The sequence below is a fragment of the Corvus kubaryi genome, unplaced genomic scaffold, assembly GCF_017639235.1.
Source record: "Corvus kubaryi isolate FWS band 111438036 unplaced genomic scaffold, C.kubaryi_AGA036_p1.0 134, whole genome shotgun sequence".
In the NCBI taxonomy this organism is placed as follows: Eukaryota; Metazoa; Chordata; class Aves; order Passeriformes; family Corvidae; genus Corvus; species Corvus kubaryi.
Window position 1 is genome coordinate 5,825,292 of NW_024580668.1, and position 22,196 is coordinate 5,847,487.

Here is a 22,196-nt window from a genome sequence, read left to right on the forward strand (position 1 = left end):
AAAGCAACAGTGTGCACAGGCATAAAATTAACTGAGCTCTGTTATCCCCTCCAGCAACTCTGCATTCAGGGATGCTGCAAAAACACAATAGCAGAAGAGGACAAAGGACAAGGATGTGGGTGGTAGAATTTGGCATCAAAGCAGGAGCTGTTCAGCTTCAGTTTTCCTAAGACAATCTGGCCTCTTGCAGCCCAAGGAGCACACAACAGGTACCGTGCAGAGCTGGCACTGAGCAAAGCTGCTGTGGGAGATGCAGATTAGACCCATGCACAGGCTGTGCGACTCACCAGGGTATCTTGGACCTACATTTCTGGACCCAACCCCTCTATTTCAAACAGCTACTGGAATTGCACTCAGGTGGGTGATCAGGCACAGCCACAGGCAGGGATACAGGTTTCCAGTGAGAACCCCAAGCTTCCTTGCCTGCCCAACAGAAGGCTGATGCCAACCCAAGGGGTTGCATCCCCCAGCACAGAAATGAGCTGGGGAGACTTACTGGGGTGCAAGTCTGGAGGGGTAAAAACCATTGAGCCACTCACCCTCTCCTTGAGTGCCCATTGCAGCCCATTAAGCAATCCTGGCTTCTCTTTGCACCAAAACCCCAGGGGAAATCAGTGCCCTGGGTCTGCTCGTGGACATTTTGCAGCATGAACTGGGCACGTCAAATCCTTGTGCATTAGACATGCAGAAAAGCCAAAAAGTCATTTGGAAATAAGGAAGTGTATAAGTTACTCTAGCTTGAGGGCTCTAGTAATTTATGCACTGAGAATTTATACAGGTCATGTACCTATTTACATTGCTGTGCTCTAAAAAAATGTACAGTTACCTTAGCAACTTTAACATTGCAAGAGAGTACAGAGCTTTCTTAAAGAGACATTGTCAAGAGTGGTCAGCCTGACCAGCCTTTCCCTTGCTTCCCTGTGTCTGCTGGATCCACATCCTCCTGTGCTTTTCCCCTCAAATATCCATGTTGTTATTTTAACAATGAAAAAACCACCTCAGAACTCGCATCACCTAATAGTAAACAAAACAAGCCTACCATGTGCAAGAATGAGGAAATGTCATCAAAAAAATAGACAGAACTTACTCATTTCATCATCCTGACATGTTCTGAAAGCTTAAAATGATTTTTCAATTTGTGGAAATTGCCTAGACTCTATAAAAACATAAAGCATGCTAGTTACACCTTGGGGCTTTCAGGTTTTTAAAAAAACATTGTAGAAGAAATCTAATAAGCTGACTAGGCAATAAGCACCCAACCTCTCTAATTTTTTTTAGTCAATTCTCCCCTCTTGCCAGGATTTTTCACTAGATGTGTTCATACAGTGTTTTTCCCAAAGCCAAATTAAAAGAGAATCTCTTCAAAATGTTCCCTAGCACCCAAAATGCAAAAGCAGCTACTCAAAAGATAAACATTTTCTCTGCCCATCACAAGAGGTCTGGTACAGTGAGGTCCTACCAAGTCTGTTGCCAATCTTTTGCCAGCCCTGTGAAAAGTTTTACAAACTAAGAAAAGATGTCTGATAAATCCCCCAAGCTGACAGTTGTGGAGAAGGACAATGAAGGAGAAATTCAGGACGTGGAGGAGAGCATGGCCACCCTGCTCAGGGAATCAGGCAGCCCTTCCCTTTCTGACTGGAGTGCCCAGAGCAAGCACTGATTGATCCCCAGCACAATTCTCAGTGTGGCTCCCAAAACACAAACTTGCCACCCCAGATGATTCAGGGTGCACTTCACCAGCTGCCAAAACTCCTCCCTCATTCTCTGCAGCTGCTAAGAGCAGAGTAAAGCAATGGCAGGACACACTGTCGAGGAGGGATTGTGCTACAGAAAACAATAATGATTTTTTACAAAACCCTTAGAGACACAATCAGAAATGGCCCAGAAATTCGGCACTGTGACACTTCTGGAATTTTGACCCTTCTCTTCCACGCTACCCACATCTACAAGCCACTGAAAACACAAAACACACAATAAAACACCTCTTTTCCCCCCATAGCTACATAACAACCATCCATCTTTCAGTATTAAGAAAAAAAAAAGGTTTATCTCCCAAACAACTCTGGTTTTGCAAACCTTAGAGAGCACACAATAGATTTAAACAACAGCTTTTTTTTCCCCAAAAAGCTATAAACGTGATATATTCCCTGCCGCATCCTGTGAATAGTGAAGGTGCCTCTTTTTTTGCACACAAAGGTTGTGCATGTTGAGCTGGGGCAGAGAGATCAAGAGGAAAGCTGTAAACCTCCTGTTTTCTGGCAACCACTTATTCCTACATGATCAAAAAAACCAGTCAAACTGTGGCTCATTGCAATCACAGGTACAACAACAAAAAAAGAAGATGCAAAGCAGCGAGATGCTGACTCCTGATGAAAAGTGTATGCCCCCAGTCAAGTTCTACAGTTCTGGGCCCACACAGTTGGATTTTAAACCAGTTGGGCCAGAGAATTAGGGGAAATACCTGCCACAAAACTCAGGGATTTTGCATTTCCAACTGTCCCTTTTCCTGGTAAGCATAGCACACCTTGGGGACTCCATTTTAGGAAAAGATGTGGGAGTGGATCTCAGAAATCACCTTCATAAGCAGCACAAGTAGACTCCCTCCAAAGCAATACAGCTGGGCTGGGAATTCATTCCTCTTCCCTCTTGCCCTTCTGGTTATACACAACCAAGCCACAGTGATTTTCTCTCAGTATTGCACCCAGCTGTCCCATCCCCACAGGGCTGCTGAGACAGTTTGGAAGAGGCTGGGCAGCAGCATCTGGAGTTCTTGTAACCTGCTCCACCTCTGCAGGGGGGCCCTGAGTGACCCCCCCATGAACACCCTTCCTTCACATCACCACCCTCCCCATGGAAACCAGCAGAGGATAATGCAATTTTAAGCCATATCAGTTGTTGCAAGGAAACATCTCTTCTAAATCCAACTTCCAGACCTGCACTGAGGAGCAAAATTCCCAGGTTTCTGAGGCTCCAAACAAACAGTACAGCCACTGTCCAAAGCAGCATCCCACCTGCCTTACAGCCTCCCTTCTCCCACTGCCCTGCAGCAGGAGGAGTCTGGGAGCAGACAGGATGGGGAGAGGAGCAGCTCTGCACAGCTCCCCCCTCTCCCCATCCTCCAGGCCGTGTCCTTCCCTGTTTTCCGTGGAGGGAGCGCTGTGCCCGCCGTGCCCAGGTGCCACAGGCAGTGTGACACTTTGCCAAGGCACTGTCAGGTCTGTGCTGCGTCACAAGGAGCCCCTCCACATTAATTCAACTTGGTGGAATAAAAAAAAAAAAAAAAAATGGAGGGAAGGCAGGACAAGGCACAGCAGATACTGCATCCCATTCTTCCTTGCTCTGCAAGGAAACAGCTTCACTCTCTGCTGTTTATCGTGCTGCTCCTAGCTTTCTTCTTTCCACCAAAAAAAATTTGCAGAAATTGGTGTCCAAATACCCAAGGTCTCCATGTTTTTGTTGCCTCCACTTAAATTTTGTGGCTTTCTCTCCCCATTGCAGCTCTTGAGGCCACATAGCACAATGAGGGTGCGATTGCTATGAGATAATCACACCCTTGGGGTGTTATTAAGCACAAGGCTATGCCTCGTGCCTCTCACTCTCCAGGGATGTGATTATATCATGATAACCAAACTCCCCAGAGACACCTTATTGCAATTATGACATTTCTTTCAGGTTTATGTATGAATACATTATTCAAGGAAATTACTTTGATCACCAGAAACTTCCACTTAGTGTTCAAATACTTAAACTGGATGGCTTACCAAGATGAAGTTCCTTCCTTACAGTGTTTGACAGGGAGAGAAACGGGGCTTTTAATCTGAGCAGAGCAGCACCAGGGCCTAATCACCAACATGCAGATGCACTCTCTCTTATTTAGGATGGCAGTTTTGCAAATATCCCAACTAATCCAAATATTCAACCCATATTTTGGCAATTCCAATCCTTGGAGAACTCATCCCACAAGTAATTCCTCTGAAGAAACATTTAAGATAAAAAGAATTAAAGATGGAGCTGTTACCTTCTGGCTTCTTAAGCACTCAGACCTGCTGGTTCGAGGATCAGAAAGAAGTAAGAGCTCCTCTTACTGACTTTATAAACTTGGCTGGGCCACTGAACTGGAGTAGCCTCACCTGTGTAAGGCACCCAGCATCCCACCAAGTGTTTCCAATGACCTCCAATGACTCTTTGCAATGACTGACCCAAATGCTCCAGCAAAACTCGTTAGTTTAATGTGCCCACCTGCCTCCCCTGACTATGGAAGTCTCTGCAGCAGCAGGAGCTGTTTGTACAGCTGGTTTTCTGCTTCCACTGTGGTGCAAGAACAATCAGATCTACAATGCTGAAGGGTTAAATAGTTGAGGGGCCAGAACTAGTTCTACAGATTAGTGGTGGGGCAAAATCAAGGTCACACAGCAGATAGGTCACAGGAAAGGCCAGCACTGTGCCACAGATGGATAGTGTTAGCTGATAAAAGGTGCAGCCAGAAGGTCTCCAAAGCCCATCAGATCCTTCAGGGACCAACTGAATTAAAACAGAGAAGCAGAAATAACACCTGCACCCCAATAGCAATGAATATTCCCCAGGGACATATGGACTGAGCAGGAGGGTACTGTGGATCTGTTCCTGTGCTTGTTTTAGTGACCTTGGCTGAGTGTTTATGAAATACATATTGGTTATCGATCGCTGTCCCCATCCCTCACCACAGAGAAACCACAGTTAATGGCATCGGTCTGGTGTCAGAGAAGCACAGAAAACATGCACAGAAGAGGACACAGCCTTAGTGCTTTGTGGCAGGGATCAGAAAATACACATCCAAACTCAGTGGCATCATCCAAAGGCTTTTTCCATAGTTTCTGTACAGCTGGGCTGTGTTCCACAGCAACACTTCCTGCTCCAAACAGCCCTGCTATCGCTGCTTCTTTAACAGCCAGCAATTCCAAATGTCTGTGCCACCTTCTACACCAGTCCAAGGGGTACAAACAATATGTACCTAATTTTTTATGCTCTCTTTCAAATGAAAAAATAAAATAAAAGGCTTGTGCCAGAAAAAAAAATAAGCTCTTATTAACCAAATTCTGGCAGTTTGGTTAAATAGTTTGTTTTTTAAAAAGTCCTGAATGAGATGGGAATTTTAACAAGAGCTCAGTGTGCACAGTACAGCTGAACAACCTACAGGAACATTCCCACTCTGGGTACTCAGTTAATATCTTACTGATGTTATTCCTCCACTTGTGACCAACAGCCACAGAAGATATCTCATCATTGTTCCAAATTTCCTATGCCAAGCCTGTCTTTCCTATGCAAAGTATTAGTCCCTGATCACCTGTCTCTGCTAAACATAATTGCATCCTGTCATGAGCTTTGATCTCTAAAATAGAGATCATCTCTAAAATTGCCAGTGCTCGGGGGCCTCTGCCTTGCTGACACGTGCTGCAGCAGAGCTCCCTCACGGAACAGTTTAAAACAGCAGGAATTTGGCTGTGCTGGCTGTGAGGTGGTTCAGCCTTTTATTTGGGACTTTAGAGAACAGCTTATTGGGGAAGCTCCTGACACCCTTGTCCATGGTAGGACTGAATTCCGTGGAGGTGCCTGTGCTAATGCTTCTTCAGCCCCAGGTGGCTGCCAGGAAAAGGCATCTGCTGGTCCCAGAGGTCACAGACCACGCTCTGGTGCTCTTGGAAAGCTTTGTCTTGCTGGGCAATAGTGCTGTCATGCACCTACAAGCCCACCTGCAAACGGGGAATACAAATTCCTCCAGTCAGCACAAGACCTTCTGAGAGCTGCTGCAATTCTCCTGTGCCTTCCTCAGCCTTCCCACCACCTTCCGAGCCCATCACGCTCACACCTCTTCCTCTGAATTTGAGAAGCAAAGTGGAAGCGTCAGAAAATCTGTTACACAGGTGATGCTTCACTTACAACAGCCATGAGAACGTTTCTGCCACAGGAGCCAAATATATATATAAAGTGCTAAAGATAATGACAGAGTGTGCATTACCAGCCTCTCATCGCTGTATAGTTATTGGTGATAAATACAAATCCATGGTGAATGTCATATATCTCACATCCTTTGCTGACTATCAGTAAAGGTGACTCCAGGCAGGGGCAGCTTATCTCCAGCAGTGTACCAAGTTAATTGAAATGAGTTTAATACCAGCTCAAATGATCAAATTCCTACACACACGACTTTGTTTCTATCTCTTCAGCAACGTGAAAGGCGACCTGCAGAATTACAATGTGATGGAAAGTGCCAAGAGAGCTGGTCAGACACATCAGAGGGGGGAAAGAATGGGGAATTTGGTTAAGAAGTGCATTTTATTGCTAAACAATCCCTGTTGTTTGAAAGCTCTGGATGATGATAAACAAAAATATTAATGCAGAGTAGATTCATTACTAATGTCACTATGAACTGGTATTTACAACCTTTGCACTGCTGCTCACCCAGCCTTCCTCAAACAGTGTTTTTCTTTACACTATGAAGTTGAGCAGAAACCAAACATTTATGTGTTATCAGGAAAATTGCCTCTTGCTTATCCTGTTATCACAGCACGTGGGGAGTGATGCTGGGAGGCTGAAGCAGCTGCTCCCACAAAATAACTGACAAAGAGCATCCTTGGGGTTTCTGTGCACCAGGACTTGCTGATGGAGGCAAATGTGAATTATGGTAGAGCTCAGCCCAGCACAACTCTCTGCATCAATTTTAGTCCTAATTCAGCCACCAATTCTTCCCCTTTATTTGGCCCAAACCTTCTTTTTTTACACCATTCATGTGCCCCACTAACCCAGACGTGGTAGTCCAGGCTTAAGGTGGGTAAACTGAGGCTGAAGAAGATTATGTGTGGAAAAAGCCCTTTCTGTGATAAAAGAGAGTGGGAGGCCCTGGTTTGTTTGGCCTGGAAAACCTGAGGCCATGGGTGATGCCCTCTGGCTCTCTCCCCTGGTTTGGAAACAAAACATACACCTTGGAAAGCTGCTTAGACCTTCCCTCAATGCACCCACTGCACAGTAGGAAGAGCCTCCTGTGTTCATCATGAATGCAAATAACAAATGCAATTTGTATACAACAAACGCTCCTTTGGACAACCAGCAAGAGCAATAATTATATTTCTAAAAATCCCCCGTGAATCAGATCCTCTGTTTGCAGCGACTGTATCGCTCAAGAGGAGGTCTTAGATCACTGTATTTCTCCAAGCTAAACCACTCTCCTCATGGTAACAAATAAATGCACTTGTTATGGTGTACTTGGTTCTCATAAGGACAATTACGCAAGGACAGCATCAGTGCTGCCAGAAAATGAAATCAAGGGAGGAGGCAGTGGTTGCCAAAGCTGAGCCTGTACTTTATGAAATCCGATTCTCTCCCAAAGACACAACTCGAGCCTGGCAGTATTTGCAGAGGTGACACAACTCAGGACATATTCCCGTGTTGCAAAATTCATTGAGGGCAGAAGAAGACAAAAAAAAACCAAACAAAAAAAACCAAAACAAAGCAAAACCTCAAACGCTTTACCATCTAAGGAGAGGAGTTTAAAATAAATGCACAATGAAAGGTTATGCTGTCATTAAAGGAGTAGCCAACACTTTCCAGCATGAGTTAACACAGTACTGCACAGACACTTTGCATTTGCAGCTAATCTGCCAATGATTAAATGAGCTGTTATTGAGCATTTGCCCTGTTGAACTAGGTTTTTCTTATCCTTATTAATCATTCATTTTGCACTACAGTAGCCTCCTGTCTTTAAGCAAAACATCTCTTTTTTTTCCTTTTTTTTTCACTTAGGCAAATTTACCCTTTTTTTTTCCTTTTCTTTCGTCTGGTGATGCCCTTTCTGATCCCAAGAGCAGATAGCTGAGCAAAGGCATGGACAAAACCTGGGAGAGCTCGAAAGAGCGTGGGGAAGCAAATTCTTTTTCCACTCAAACTTCAGGAGTTGAAAGTAGAGGACATGGCTGGAGCCACTAAGCTGTGGTGTAAACACGGCCATTTAAGAGGATTTGCATACCATTTATTAACCTTCCAGAGGAACTACACAGACCCCAGTCAGGGAAAACAACTGTGTACACATGTTCCTTCCATTCTTGTTATCGAAATTTCGCTTCTGCCAGCCACCTCCCAGCATTGTCCACAGGCAGATAAATACAGGGAATGGGAAGGGGGTGGATGGATCCAGCCTCTTCCCTGTCCCCTTCGGGTTTCATGAGATCTGGAATTCATTTTTAGCTACATTTTAAGAAGAAAGGTGTGAGCAGGCACCTGCTGTGCTTCAGGTATTTGTTAATGTCCAGAAAGGAAGGTGATCCTGTGATCCAGGCAGTCCTGTCAGGAGGGACTGTGGATGCTGGGTGGATGCGGGTGCTGAGTGCTGGTGTGGACCATCTGCAGTGCCGGGGGCTGTGGCAGAGCCTGCAGCACCTCCCATGTCCTCAGGTTCCTCCACGAGGTCCCAGTCTCACCTTCACCCTAATTTAGGATTTCTCCGTGTGCCACCACAGTTTGTGCCTCAGTTTCCTCAGGATGAAATGGGGACACCAAGGCCTCCTCCCCTTCCTTAGGCACTCCCAGATCCCTCCTGGCCCTGTAAGCACCATCCCTTGCTTTCTTTTTGCTGTATTTACTGCATACATTTCAAGGTGCTTAGTAAAAATTCTCAACAGTCAATTTTACAACATTCTGGAAAGAAAATCTTCTCTATACAGGCATATTACTGAGATTTTTTTTTTTTGAGAAATACAGAGGAAACAAAAGCAAAAAACTGTTCCCTGAGTAGTAAGTAAATTGTGCACCCACACAGGTTAAGAGCAGACGGCTGGCACACAGACACAAACGGGGTGGGGAGATGCTGGATGGAGAAATTCCAAAGGCACCAACTGCCCCATCTCCCACAGAGCTTGAATTGCATCTCCACAAAACCCTCCAGCCTGTTTTTTTTTTTGGATGTCTGTGCTTCATGGAGAGCAACCCAGTGGGAGGGGGTACAAAATACCCTGGGACTTAGGAGATACAGACTCTCATCCCCATCCTACCATGTATTTGCAGAGCTCCAGAGTCCCTCCAGTTTCATCTGCACCACCTTGAGAAAAGGCCAGAGCCTTGATTCTGCAACCTGCACTTCCTTGGAACCAGTGGTGCCTTTTACCATGGCAATATCTTGGCGCCCCAGTGCCTTAGCAGGAGTCCTGGTGTGCTGGGACTGCATGAAGATGCATGAATTTCCACGAATTTCCCTGGAAAGCCCAGATTTCTATCCTTGAGAATTCTCTGCACCATTTCTAAGAGTAAAGGTGTGAGCTGAGTTTGGAGCTGGGGGTGAATGGGGATGAAGATCAAACATCACTGTAAAGGCGTTAAAGGCACCAGGGACTCCTCCAGCCCCTGCTCCTTCCCCACCACACACACAAACGTTCTCCTACTTCAAAGCTTAATACATTATGTTACTTGCTTTAAATAAATAAATAGATAAATAAATAAAATCAGGAAGCAAAGCTTGTTAGAAGGGTTTTTTCCTCTGCTATTTCTTCTATTTTTTAACTTTAAACACATGTTTCATTCACTTTACTCTTTGGTTTAGAAGCTGGATTCACTAATACGTTTCTTTGCTTTCGTATAACAGCGTGTTGTAAAGTTTACTCTGCAAGCACTGCGTAGGAAATGCTTTGAAATAAAGCTCTGTAATTGATTTTTCATTGATTTTTTTGGTTAAACTACCAGACCTATGCCATTTTATAAAACCGTATTGTTATGTGTTTTTTATTCAGGTTATAATTTATTTTAAGAATAACTTCTTTAAACTCTTAACGTAATGAAATCCACCTTCATGATAGCTACGCTACCACTAAAAATCCAACACCTTCCAAAACCCAAGGTGGTCACACAAATCCTGACATCCAATATGTTAAAGATATGTTTGGAAAGTGTAATTAATGTAAGATAGAAAGCAAAAAAGAAAGTTCTGAAATCTCTCCCGGCAATCACATACTTCTCAGTGTACTACAAATGCAGTTCCAAGGGCTATTTTCAGCCTGGCACACACGGGTATATTGTTACCCAGCCTGCTGCTAGAATTAATTTTACATATCTTTCTGATGGAAGAAGATGCTATATTCAAGAGCAGGCACAGAAATCATCCTTATCTTGCATTCTCCATGAGAACATTTGACCTTCCTGATTTGGGTTCATTTGACAAGAATTTCCTGGCTGCTGGATGATCTGCATCTCATGTAGAATGATTATAATAAAAGTTGGTATCACAAACCCTACACAGAGCAGCATTCTCTTCACCTACTGAAAGGTGACATTTTCCAAGCTGTTACCTAGAGAGCAAAGGACAAATGGAAAAGATCAGTCACATAAAAGCAGCATTATCATAACATCCCATGGCAATTTCAGGGTCCTTTGAAGGCCAGATGCTTCTGCTCCATATCTAAATTTCCTATAATAAGAGACTCAATGGAAACACAAACGTCGCAAAGTAAGAAATCCTGGCTAACCTGCAATTTCAAGTAATTTTCTGTTTAGAGTTGGTCAATGTTTTTCTGTGTGAAAGCAGAACATTTTCCCTGCAGTGCCAAGGAGAGACAACCAAATATTGCGAGTGAAGTTGTACAAAACACTGTGGACAGATTGGAACTTTTGGACTGGCTCAGCTGGGTGGGAGCTGCAGCTGAGGAGCTTCAAGTGAGGCTGAATTTCCTCAAAGGGCAGCAATTGTCTGGCAGGATCCCACCTCATCCGTGGCAGCTGCTTCACAGCAAACACAAGACACCCTAGGATTGATAATCCCAAACCAACCTGGACACAGTGAAAGCTTTTTGGTGGTTTCTTCCCACACCAAAGCAGAGAACTTCCAATGCTTTTTTAAAAATGTTTGGTTCTGCTGCAACATATTGGGTGTATCTGTTGTTGGTGTTCAGTGCTCAGACTCTTCTGAAGCCTCCAAAGTTTGCAAATCAAGGGTTGGAGTGAAACCCAAGAAAAGCCAGTCCCTCACAAGATCTGAGTGTGGTTTGGGCTCAGCAATGAGCAGCTCCTGGGTACACCCCCAGCAAGCTGACGTATTCCAAACTCTGCAAGCTCCATTTCCTTGCACAGATGGCAACCTTGCATGGAAGGTCCACAGCGAACTCTAAAACTGTCATTTCGACCAAACCCTCGTGTTGGCCCTGCCTTTCTTAGGCCAAAATCATGCCAGACTATCTGCAGGAGCTGGGGAAAGAGACTGGCTTTAGGAGAGTGCAAACTGACTTCATTGGAACCACTGCCAAGCCAGGCTGATGGAAATAAGAGGAAAATCACTGTCCTCCAGCCTGAATTCCCAGAGGAAGCAGAGCCTTTGCACAGCCCTGGTTCCCACTTGCTCAGTCAAAAGAGAACAAAAACAAATAAGGAAGGCAGGGGACAACATCCATGGAGTCTGACCAATGCACGTATCTACCTGGCTTTGCTCTGCTAAATCATCTCAAAATATAGGCTGGTTTCCTGGTTGCTGTTCTTTATTTATATATTTTGGAAGGAGTGGGGGGGGGGGGGGGGGCGGGAGAGAAAGGAAAAAGAAAAAATCGATTCCTCTATGATTTACGGTCGGGTTAAGGCAAACGTGAAGCCCATGTTAAGGCTGTTCATCTCATGATAAGGCAGCAAAAAGGTCAACAAATTACTCTCTCCCTAATGGTTCATTTGAACCAATGAAAACAGGATATTTTATCCTCCCGGGTCAGGCCTGCTTAGAAATCCTACGTCCCTTTCCTTCTCTCCCTCCTCAGCCTCCCCCATACCCCCTCCCTCCCTCCCATTCCCGGCCCCTTTCTTTTAACTCTCTATCTCTGATCCTCCAAGGTGACCTTTTCTCCCACTCCTAATACCAAATTTTCTGGCTGAGTGGCGCTGAGCGCTGCTGCCGCCCTGGCCGGGAGTCCCTGGGCTGCAGGGGCCGGGTTTGGAGCTGCAGCCCAGCCTCGGGACGGGCTGTGCCACGCTGATGCTGCTGTGCCGAGCGGGAAAAGGATCCAGAGCCGGAGCGATGGAGGGGGGAGAGCCCTGCGGTTCCTGCCCTGCTTGGGAGAGGTTTATGTGGCCATCGGAGCCTCATCAGTTGTAACCTCTCAGGGGATGATCCAGGGTTCTCCTGCTTTAGCCAGAACTGGAGCAGCGAGCGCTAACTGCTGCCTATTAGGAATAGCTATCACATCTAATTGTTACCCTCGCTGCTGATTGAGGGGGGAAGTGGAGGGATGGGAAGTTCAGCCGGGTGACATGATGCAGTTTTAATGAGTCTCTCTTTTTCTTTCCCTTTTCTTCTTCCATTGTTTTTTTTCCCCCCGGCCTGGCTGTTTTAATATGGAAATATAGTAAATTCCAGCAAAATCAGGCTGGCACGCAGAGCACAGACCGAAGGCAAACCTCCAGGAGGCTTTCAGCAGTGGCTGGGCAGCAATAGCAATACAGAAGCAATTAGTTCCTTAGGTTCTTTAGTGCAGGGCCTTTGGAAGGGGGTGGACACTAGATTAAGCCCTGCTTCATTTGCCTATTTATTCAGCTGTCAGAAAGCTGAAAGGGTTAAATCGTGTGTTGGAGCAGAAAGCGTCCCCAGAGCCCCCTCCCGAGTGACCGTCCCCGGCAGACAGCGCTGGCTCCACCGCAGCACCGCCGCTCGCTGCAGCCTGACCTCACGCATTAAACAGTTAAAAATGTACTTTTTCCCCTCTCCCAGCAGATGCAGAGCTGCGAGGTGGGGCGCCAGCACAACCTGACTCAGCAAAGGCTCCTGATGCCAGCGCAGCCCCATCGGTGCTGGAATTCACCCCAACAGAGGCGAGCGGAGCCCGGGGCTGCTCCCAAAGCCAAACACACGCTCTGCAGAATTAGCCCCAGTTTAGAAAAAGAGGATTTCTGAGCTGGGGTGCATATCTGACACCGGGAGAGGCTGGTACACAGCGACGGACTCTCTGTCTCTAAATAATGGAGAGATTAAGCTCTACACTGGGATCTGGTTTGTATTTGTTTCTTGCCTTGCTTCCCCATCCCTGCAGCCGTGTGTGTGTCTGAGCCGTGCATCCCAGGGCTGCCCTGCACATCCCAGCTCGTATTTTCCACATTTCATCAGAACTAGATAAAAAAAGTTAACTCTCCCAGTGTAGTTGTTTTGCTTTGTATGCCTCAACGCGCACACTGGGCATCAATTGTGTCTGTACCAGGGAAGGTTTTAATTACAGAATCATGTTTGTGGTGCATGACCAGTTTATCCCCAATATAGGTCACTAATTTGGATTCTCTTTTGGCTGGAGGATCCCGTAGTGCTGCTCGCTGTGATGTCTGGCAGCTCATACCCAACCCCAGAGCTTTTGCTCTTTCTCTCTGAGTTGTTTGAGATACAAATTCGAGAGAATCTGTTTTCACAATCGAAGAAATGTGTGTGTTTGGTTGGTTGTTGTTCCAGGATTTTTTTTTTCCTTGAAGAATTAAAAATGTAACATATTTGAAACGTATTTAGAGACAGGGCTCACATACAATCACACACTCAGAGGAGGGATGCCAGTGCGTATGGAGTATGATAGCTCAAAACACAGAGAGAGCATGTAATGCAATTTTGTTGTAGCATATCATTGAATTTTGTTAATATAATAACCTGAAATAAAGTATTAAGACAGATTGACATGCCTGGGTAGCACAGCTGAGGATTCAAATATTTAAATCTAACATGTTCTAGCTTGTTCCTACTGAAATCGATGGAAGTTCTCCTTCACAGCTGATTGCAGTGGGGAAAAATGGATCCAGCTTATGCAGAATAATGACAGGAAGGGGAATGGGTAAGTTCAGCTGAGTTTTCAAATGTTGATTTCTCAGCTCAAATCAGCTCTAATTTCCATTTGGCTTTTGGTGGGGTTTGGGGGTGGGTTTTGGGGTTTTTTGTTTGTTAGAGGAAAAAAAAGGAAGCTGTTTTCTTCGACATCCAGAAATAAAATAGAAATCATCCCAATGCAAGGAAAGAGAGAGGGGAAGAGAGTGAAAAATCTGTTTTATCTGCGTCTTCCCTTCATGCCTTTCACTTCTTTCACCACTCTTCTATTTGCCACTTTATCTACCCAAAGGATGAGACCATATCCTGCTGGAACCTGGGGGTTCTCTAAGTCTGCTCACAACAAAAACTTCAAACCATGTTTTTGAGCTCCAAATCAGAAAACACAAATATTGCAAAAAATATCATAGCCTCACGCTCAATTTATGGGTGGTCACATTCTCATTCCAGTCACCTGTCTCTGTTCCAAGACCATTCTGAGCAGGTAGTCGCTCTTTTAGCTGTCTGATAACATAATTTTAATTTTTTTTTTCCAGGACTCTGCAGCTTAACATTAGCAATTTGTGTCTGGGCATTCACCTCCAAACACACTTCAAAAGATTTTAGCAACAAGGCACTGGTTTGTATTTCCATCTAGACCACAGGGATGCCCCAGTTAATCACAGGAGAAACAGGCTCCAACCCAGACCCCAAAAAGATGAAATCTTTCAAAAAAGACTGCACCTATTTCAAATTATTTCTACAGAGGGTATTCTCCATCACCCCTCCCCAGGACCATCTCCTTTGATTGACTTTAAATGTCATGGAAGTTCTGGGAAATAGAAAACTTCTGTAATAAGACTCACACAAACACATTTAAAGCTCATTTAAAGCAAATGCAAATTTCCATGCTAAAAACTTGCTGTTTCAAAATGCTTTCTCACATTAAAAGCCGAGTTTTCAAAAAGGAAGCTGTAGCAGCTACAAAAGCAGACGGGAGAATTTTGCTAGAAATAAGGAGGAAACACCTCTTTTCCTTCAAACAAAACTAAATGAAATGGATTAATGAATGGCTGGGAAAATCGACAGGAAGGGTCCTGACATTTCCAATAGGAGCTTTGAAGGGAAAGAAAATGGCAATTCCCAGACCTCCCAAAACAACCCAAAGAAATCCTTTCTGTGGTAGAAGTCTGGAAAGAGGAAAAATGCATATCCCAAAATACTGCAACACCGCTCAGGGAAGGGCAAGAGAAAACCCTTCCACTATTTCCAGTCTCCTGACTGAAAACTCAACCTAAATGATGTCAGGTTTTAGCTACAAGGTTCTTTTGGTATGTTTTGTTCAGGTGGGGTGTTGGCTTGGTTTTGTGCTGTTTTTTGCTCCAGTTGCGCTTGACAAAAATCACAAACCTTTTCAGCTGCTGAATCCTTCCTGCACTGCTCGCAGCATTCCCGGGAAGGTTCACCTTCTGTGGGAAACAAAGAGTTGGGGGAGGCAGACGGGAGCAGCAGCCCAGCCCTACTGCCCCATCCCGCATCCCGGGGAAGGCACAAGCCCCTCGCAGGGTGCGACCTTGCTCAGGACGTTCCCTTTGCACCTTCCCGGGAAAGGAAAATGCCATTCCCGGCTCCTTCGGGCTCGCTTTTACATTCAAATCAGCCTCCCGGGGCACGGGGCTGGGCGCTCACCCCAAGACACGAGCCAAAGTGTGACTGTGTGTTCCTGAGCTGGAGGAAAACACCGGGAATACAAATTGGAGCTCGGATCGTTTCCTGGCGTTATTTCACTGTAAATTTAAATGGCCTTGGCATTGTGAAGCTCTCTCATTTATTTTAAAAGCAGGAAAGATTTATTTTACCCAGAAGTCGTTCAGAGTGGGATGGAGAACAACCAGGACTTGGGTTTTGCTGTTTTCCTAACAACAGCTGAAGTCAGGGCTGCCTCTGGGCTGAATTGCAGAGGGGTTTGGGGTACTTTTATTTCTCTTCCAAAATACCCTCACATTTTTCCTTTATTTCCTACACATCATCTTCTGACATAACTCCTGGTACTGTGATGTGACATTTACCCTTTTAAAACCCACCTGGGTTTTAAGTCGCAGCTTTCAGAGCCATCCCTGTATTTCTTGTACATGCTAAACATAAAAGTCCCTTCATAGGAATTCAGGTTATTTTGGCAAATGTGGGGTCAATCTCCTGGTCACAAACAAAGTGTTGCTGCTGAGAAGTGTTCTGAGACACAAACAAATACTTAGCATTAACCTCCTCCCTTTCAGAGATGGAAGAACAGGCTGGGGAACGAAAAATGACCCTAAGACAAAGAACAGACCTGCAGGGAAGCTGAGCTTACTGCTCATGCTCCTGGCTGGCAGCCCCATCCCTGTACCACTACTCAAGCTCTACATCTTTGCAGAGTATGCAACTGGCATATGGAATTTTCAAAAGCAATTTTGTAAAGATGGGCTTCTATTTCTGTGCATGCCATAGCTTTTAATCCTGAGGCAGAAACAACCAATGCCTGAGTTTTGCATGCATGCATATGCATTACCTGGAAAAGGCAGGCGAATGTCAGTTTTGGGTTTCTACCAAAATCTTCCCTTAGCTGAGTTTTTCTCAGAAACTAGAGAACAGACAGAAGCAGAGCCCTTAAAATATGTTTTCAGGATTTAAAATGCAAACTGCAGCCTTCCTCCCTTCCCTACTTGTACCTGGGGTGACATTCAGCACTCTGGGGACTCACAGATCATCCCCTAGATGCAGCACAAAGTGGCCGAGGTGGACATCACACCACAGAGGCGAATGCTGAATTTGGGTACAAGCTCTCTGTCGGACAAAGAACATGCAGAGAGAGGCTGGAGAGGAATAAAAGCAGGGATGAGAGATATTCCTGACTGACCCGCTGTTATTTGAATACACAGACTCAGGCTGTGCAGAGAGGCCGGTTCTGGATATTAACACAGAGGAGATTTCAAGCTCTGCCTTCAGGGTTGGAGCTGGACTCTCTTTTGTCATATATTCACATCTCCTTTGTGTACAGCCCATTAGCTGAGGCTGTGCCCAGGCTGTCAGGGGTAGGAATAGAGCCATGTGCATGTTGGATCAGGAGTGTCGAATCCCTGGGTTTTCATGGATGCTCAGCAGCCAGCCAGGGCACCCATTGTTGGACTTGGTTGTACATGGCTAAGAAATTCTGAATCTGAATCACTCATTTACTGCCCACTCCGAGAGGAACTGGCCCTAAAATCTGGGAGAGCTGTAAACAGCCCTTCTTCTATGAACTAAGATGAAGGTTTGTTCATATCTGTTCCTTTAGATGTTTATTGCCCTAACTGGCTTTTCATTAACTCAAGAGCTCTGCTATTAATTTTAATATTCCCAGCATTTATGACCTTGTAGCTATATCATCTGATTCCCTCCATATATACATTCTAGGTCATCAAGAGTTTGTTTCATTTTCCCAACGAAAATGGAAAAACTGGCTTTTAAAACTATCTGACCAGGTCATGCAAATTCCTACAGAGGAGTTCTGAAAAATACTCAAAGCCTGATCTTTTCTGGGCACAGACTCCTCACTGAAATTTGGGGTATGTATTCAAGTGTAGAAATTACATTTGTTGAAATCATGCATCAAAAAGTAATGTTTTCCCTTTTTAAAAAAAAATTTAGAATTCTGTGGTCCACTTCCATAGGGCTGTGTCCAGTTTAAAATTTGGGGTCCAGATAAACTTTGTTCTTCAGACACAGAGGGGAGAAAGAAAGTAAAAGGGAAAAAAAAATCAGCTTTTTTGTGAGCGAACTTCTTTTTCCTGTTACTATTTACTCTGACCCCAATGAATCACTTATTTTTTAACCTTTTAAAGGTTTATATTACCAAGACAGAAAAAGATACTTAAAGTATGGATAACCATCACTTTTCCATTTGTGGCCTGTCTAGAAGCTTCCAGTCTTTGGATCAAACACCCCAGAGATATCGGTGTGGCCCAGGTGTCACCTTCCATCCTCGGCTCGCAGGAGCTGGTTAAGCTCTGCAGATTTCATTGGTATCTGTGTTCACTGATGTGAGGTTTTTAATCTTGTCCTTGGGTTGGCTCTAACTATGATCTGAGCTAAGTGGCAGCAAGGTGAAAGGAAGTGATTAATATTGTTTTCAGTGGTGACTGCATTGAGCCTCTCGCTCTGAGGGTCTGTGAGCGATGGCCATGGTCAACTCTGCACCACACAGGATTCGGCTCTGCTGATACACAATTCTCTTGAACTATCACATATGCAAGAGAACAACAGAGTCTGAGGGGAAGGAAAAGCCCAGAAATGAAATCAGGCCGTAAAATAATAAATTTTCTGCTGGACTAGAACTGTCATGTCATGGGAAAGGAGCAAACTGAAGAGGCTGAAAGTTTGAATCATCTCCCTTCATCGTCAGGGCGGTGGGGATGCAGGGATCAGAGAGCTCTGGCTACCCCAGCTAAACCTACCACAGACCTTCAGGCATGGAAAACACCCTTCAGACCTTCCACATCTTTGGCTTTCTTCTCACTATCTTCAGCTTCTCTCCTTGATTTGAGGGGGAGAAAAATCCACTTGGCATTTGCAAATGGCTGTGATTCAATGCAGCGAAGGGTCTCTACCGCCGCCAACCTCGCTGAGCCTTGGGAACTCCTTGTGCCATAATGAAATCACATCTGCTGCCGAGTAGGGAGTCAGTGAAGGATGGATGAGTGGGGAGATGCTTTCTCAGGCAGGCTGGGCTCTACTACTTCCCGAGTTTAACATCCGTGTGCTGCACCATCTGGGCATTGGCCCAGGCATCTGCCCCGGCTACAGCGACTCTCGGGCAGGTGAGGGGGTGGAGCACGGTGGCACTGTTTGCAATGGATCAGCTGCTAGGGAGTGGAAGTCCTGATCTTTTTAGGCACTCTCTCACAAAACCCAGTGTCACAAATGGATGCCCTGATTCCAATGAGAGGCTACAGCAGGCTTGGGAAAGCCCAGAGAAGTGGGCATAAAGGCAAACAGTGAATCTCATAATGGATTCATGGTAACAAGTGCCTACAGAAGTAGCACTCTTAACAAATTTCTCCAAGCTCTTAGAGCATCTTAAGGGGAGATCACTCTGTTGCTTGCTTTATGAGTCTGTGGAGGATCCTACTGGGTAAGAAATGCACATATTTAAGTTTATGGGAAGCTAAACCTAACATTTAGTGCCCAGCTCTGTTCATATTCAGCTCTTTGCATTCTGAGGTATATTCCTGCCATATGGGGCATTCTGGCTGACCAAACCAGAATGGGTTCTGTAATTATTTAATTGCTATAGCACGATGATACCTGTTATTAATATTATAAATAATAAACAATATGTCTTAAATTATAAACCCCAAAGAGCAAGTCAGACAGATGCATGGGGTAAAAAAAAGAGCAATGTGAAAAATACATCCCTCCAGTAAAGATGGAACTGTGGCACTGTAGGAGTCAGGGAAGTGGAAATACTGGGAAAATAACAGTTTGGTCCCTGCCTTGTGCTGAATCTGCACAAACACACACCATATGAAATAGTCTCTGTCCCGAGGACTTAAAATTCATGGCTTAGGCTGAGTGAGAAACTGCCTTTATGATCTCTCTCTCCCGTGTCTCACTGAGGAAAGATCTTCAGGGGTAGAAAGAGCCAAGTCAGTGGATTTTATCGTCTCCAGCTGGGTTTTCACCTCCATGCCCACCGAGAAGAGCTCTCTCACAGAAAAGGTTTGCAGAGGGAGAGAGGGCAGGGACTGCCAGAGAGAGAAGTACAGGAGCAGAGACCAACAAAAGGGAGAGAGCAAGAAAAGAAAGAGGCAGGACAAGGTCTCCGCTCATCTTTTTTCAAGGGACAATGGAAATGCTTTAGGGGGAAAAGCCAAGCAGGGTAAGAAGCAGGGCTGGAAGTGATAAAGAAATGTTTCACTGCCAGTGAGGGTGACATTCAACTAATCTTTCCCTGCTGTCAGTGAGCGGAGCCTGGACCTGACATCTCCACAGACAGGTCCTACATGGGCTCCCTGCCACAGCCACCTCCCCAGCTCTCCCTTCCTCTCATGTCTGTGCAGAGCAAGAGAAGGGACAACATTTACTGCGTTTTGTTTTTATGTAAAAAAAGAGTGACTTGGATAGAAATCACTCAATATCTCTTAACCCCCCATCCCATCTCCTCTCCTAGAAAAACTCCTGTCTTTACTTTTTACTGCCTCCATCAAATGAGAAGCAGAAGTTCCCTCAGTGCTGGAGAGCCTGGTGAGGATCCCCATCCCTCTGCTTCCTCACCCTGCCCCTTCCAGCTCTGGAGGCACCAGCTCACATCTCTAGCAGCAAAGCCAAGGAAAGTGCTTTAACCCTGAGGGTTTTCCCTGAGTACCTTGGAGAGGCTGGGAATTTTGGCAACGAGGAGGGAAAAGAGAGGAGATAATAATAAGAGGAATGAGAATACCCAAGCACAGAACTCCACATGAATGAACGGCTCCAAGGTCACCCGGTAGATGGCATGGAGACAGGTGGGACAGATTTCATCCGTGCTCCCTGTCCTCTAACGAAAGATGCACTTTAATGTGCTGATTTCATTTGCACCAACTTCTTTTAAGTGCAAAGCAAATGCAGAAACTCCAGAGATTTGCTGCACTGCTAAAAAAAAATCTTTAGTAAATAATTAGCTTAAATCATGCATTTATGTATGTAAGTTTTGTGGTGTTTACAAATTAATGATAGTAACAGACCTTGTGTGGTAGGGTCGGGGCAGTGGGTTTACACCTCATCCCTGATTTCTTCAAAATTGTCCAGCAAAATTTTTATTCTTTTATTCTAGGGTGTTGGTGATGACACAAGGAGAGAGAAGAAATAAATCTCACTGGGACAGTGTGGACAGGAGTGCCTGTTTGCCCTGGGAAGAATTGGAAGAAGAAGAAGAAGAAAAGAAGTGGATCGCTGCGGTACATTAATTGTACAAGAACTGCAAAATGGCTGAAAACAGAGGGATGGTATTTATAAAGCTGTCTAGTTTTGAAAAGATCAAAGGCAGAGGCAGAGAAATAATCCATTGGACGTGTCTAATTGCAAAGCGCATATTGTAAAAAAAAAAAAAAAAAAAAAAATTAAAAAAAGGAATCCCACGCTGTTTCCTTTGGCTCCTGCCTCTGCCCGGGGCTCGGTCCGCACGGCTGGGCAGGCGCTCACCGGCAGCCGAGGCTGCAGCGCTCCCTGCACCGCCCTGCCCGCTGTGACAGCGCGGGTGTCCGCGGGAAGGACAAACCCGGAGCGTCTGTGGAGGAGAGAGCTGGGAGCAGGTCACCGGGCCACTGGCTGTGACACCCAGGGCTGTCACGCTGGGGACACACCAGCCAGATCCACTCAGGGCTCGATTTAAGGGAAAAAAACCCAAGCGCCCTTTGATGCGTGATGGGGAGAGGCCGGGTCCCCTCGAAAGCCACCCCCAAGTGCTCGATGGCTGCGTGGCCTCTGCAGTTCATCCATCCCAAACTGCGCCCGATCTCCTTCAAAACCCACCTACTGCTGTCCCCACTGCCCCGGGAGCCAGGACAGGGGCCGCTGGCTGGGGGGAGCTCCGAGGGTTGGGGAGGGGACAGGGGCAGGCAGGGCCAGGCAGGGCAGGCGTAGACTGGGACAGGCAGGGCTGGGACAGGGCAGGGACAGGCAAGCCAGGGAGAGTCGAGACAGGCACGGGGGAGGCTGAGGGGGGAAGCAGTGTCTCTGTCCCTGCCTTTTGAGCCAAGGACCGTGTCCGGGACTGGCTCTGGGAGCGGAGCGGCAGAGACCCACCCTGTGCCCGCAGGCGGCCGCGGAGGGCAGGGAGGGATGCCCGCAGCCCCTGGGCACCGCGGGGACGGGAGAACCCCTTGTGCCCACCCACCGCTGCTGTTCCCCAGCTGCAAAGGGGAGAAAGCGGCTTCCCTGGGCCCGCCCCGAGCGCTCCCCGGAACCGGGAGAGGGGGGCGCAGCCGCCGGTCCCCGAGGGTGCCCCCGGCCCCGGGGCTCCCGCGGCCGCCGCCCCCTCACCCCGGCGCAGAGCTGAGGCAGAGACTCAAAAGAGCAATTTCACAATCGCCTATTAAAATGAGGCTGGGCGGAATTGCATTTCCCCGTCCCTTTAATCCAATAAGTCAGAACTTCTTAACTGATTAATTACAAAATTAATGAGTAAAATGGCAGCGTTTGGGTGAGGTGGGATGGTGGGGGATTTTATTTTTTTTTAGTGTTGTGCTCTTTAAAAAGACTGATGGAAATAAAGTTACCTCAAAGCATCAGGGTGCTTTGATGCCTGTAATAGCAATTTAGTTATTACATTAATAGATTTCCTCTTTATTTTTAACAAGGCATTGTTAAATATGGTCTTGTTTTGTCTGAAGGAGGAACATTGGAGTTTGCATTTCCCATTATACGAATTCTCCCC

The 22,196-nt window shown here is 45.9% G+C and overlaps 2 long non-coding RNA genes across 2 annotated transcripts in view; one reads left to right on the plus strand and one right to left on the minus strand.

The window, feature by feature from the left end:
• Positions 1-22,196, minus strand: part of LOC121673367 — a 122,294-nt gene that overhangs the window by 97,664 nt on the left and 2,434 nt on the right. The gene's annotated exons all lie outside the window — the stretch shown is intronic.
• LOC121673357 lies at positions 12,350-20,885 on the plus strand. The gene is made up of 3 exons (XR_006019189.1): positions 12,350-12,982; positions 13,700-13,799; positions 20,595-20,885. It is a non-coding gene; the product is annotated as an uncharacterized LOC121673357 (long non-coding RNA).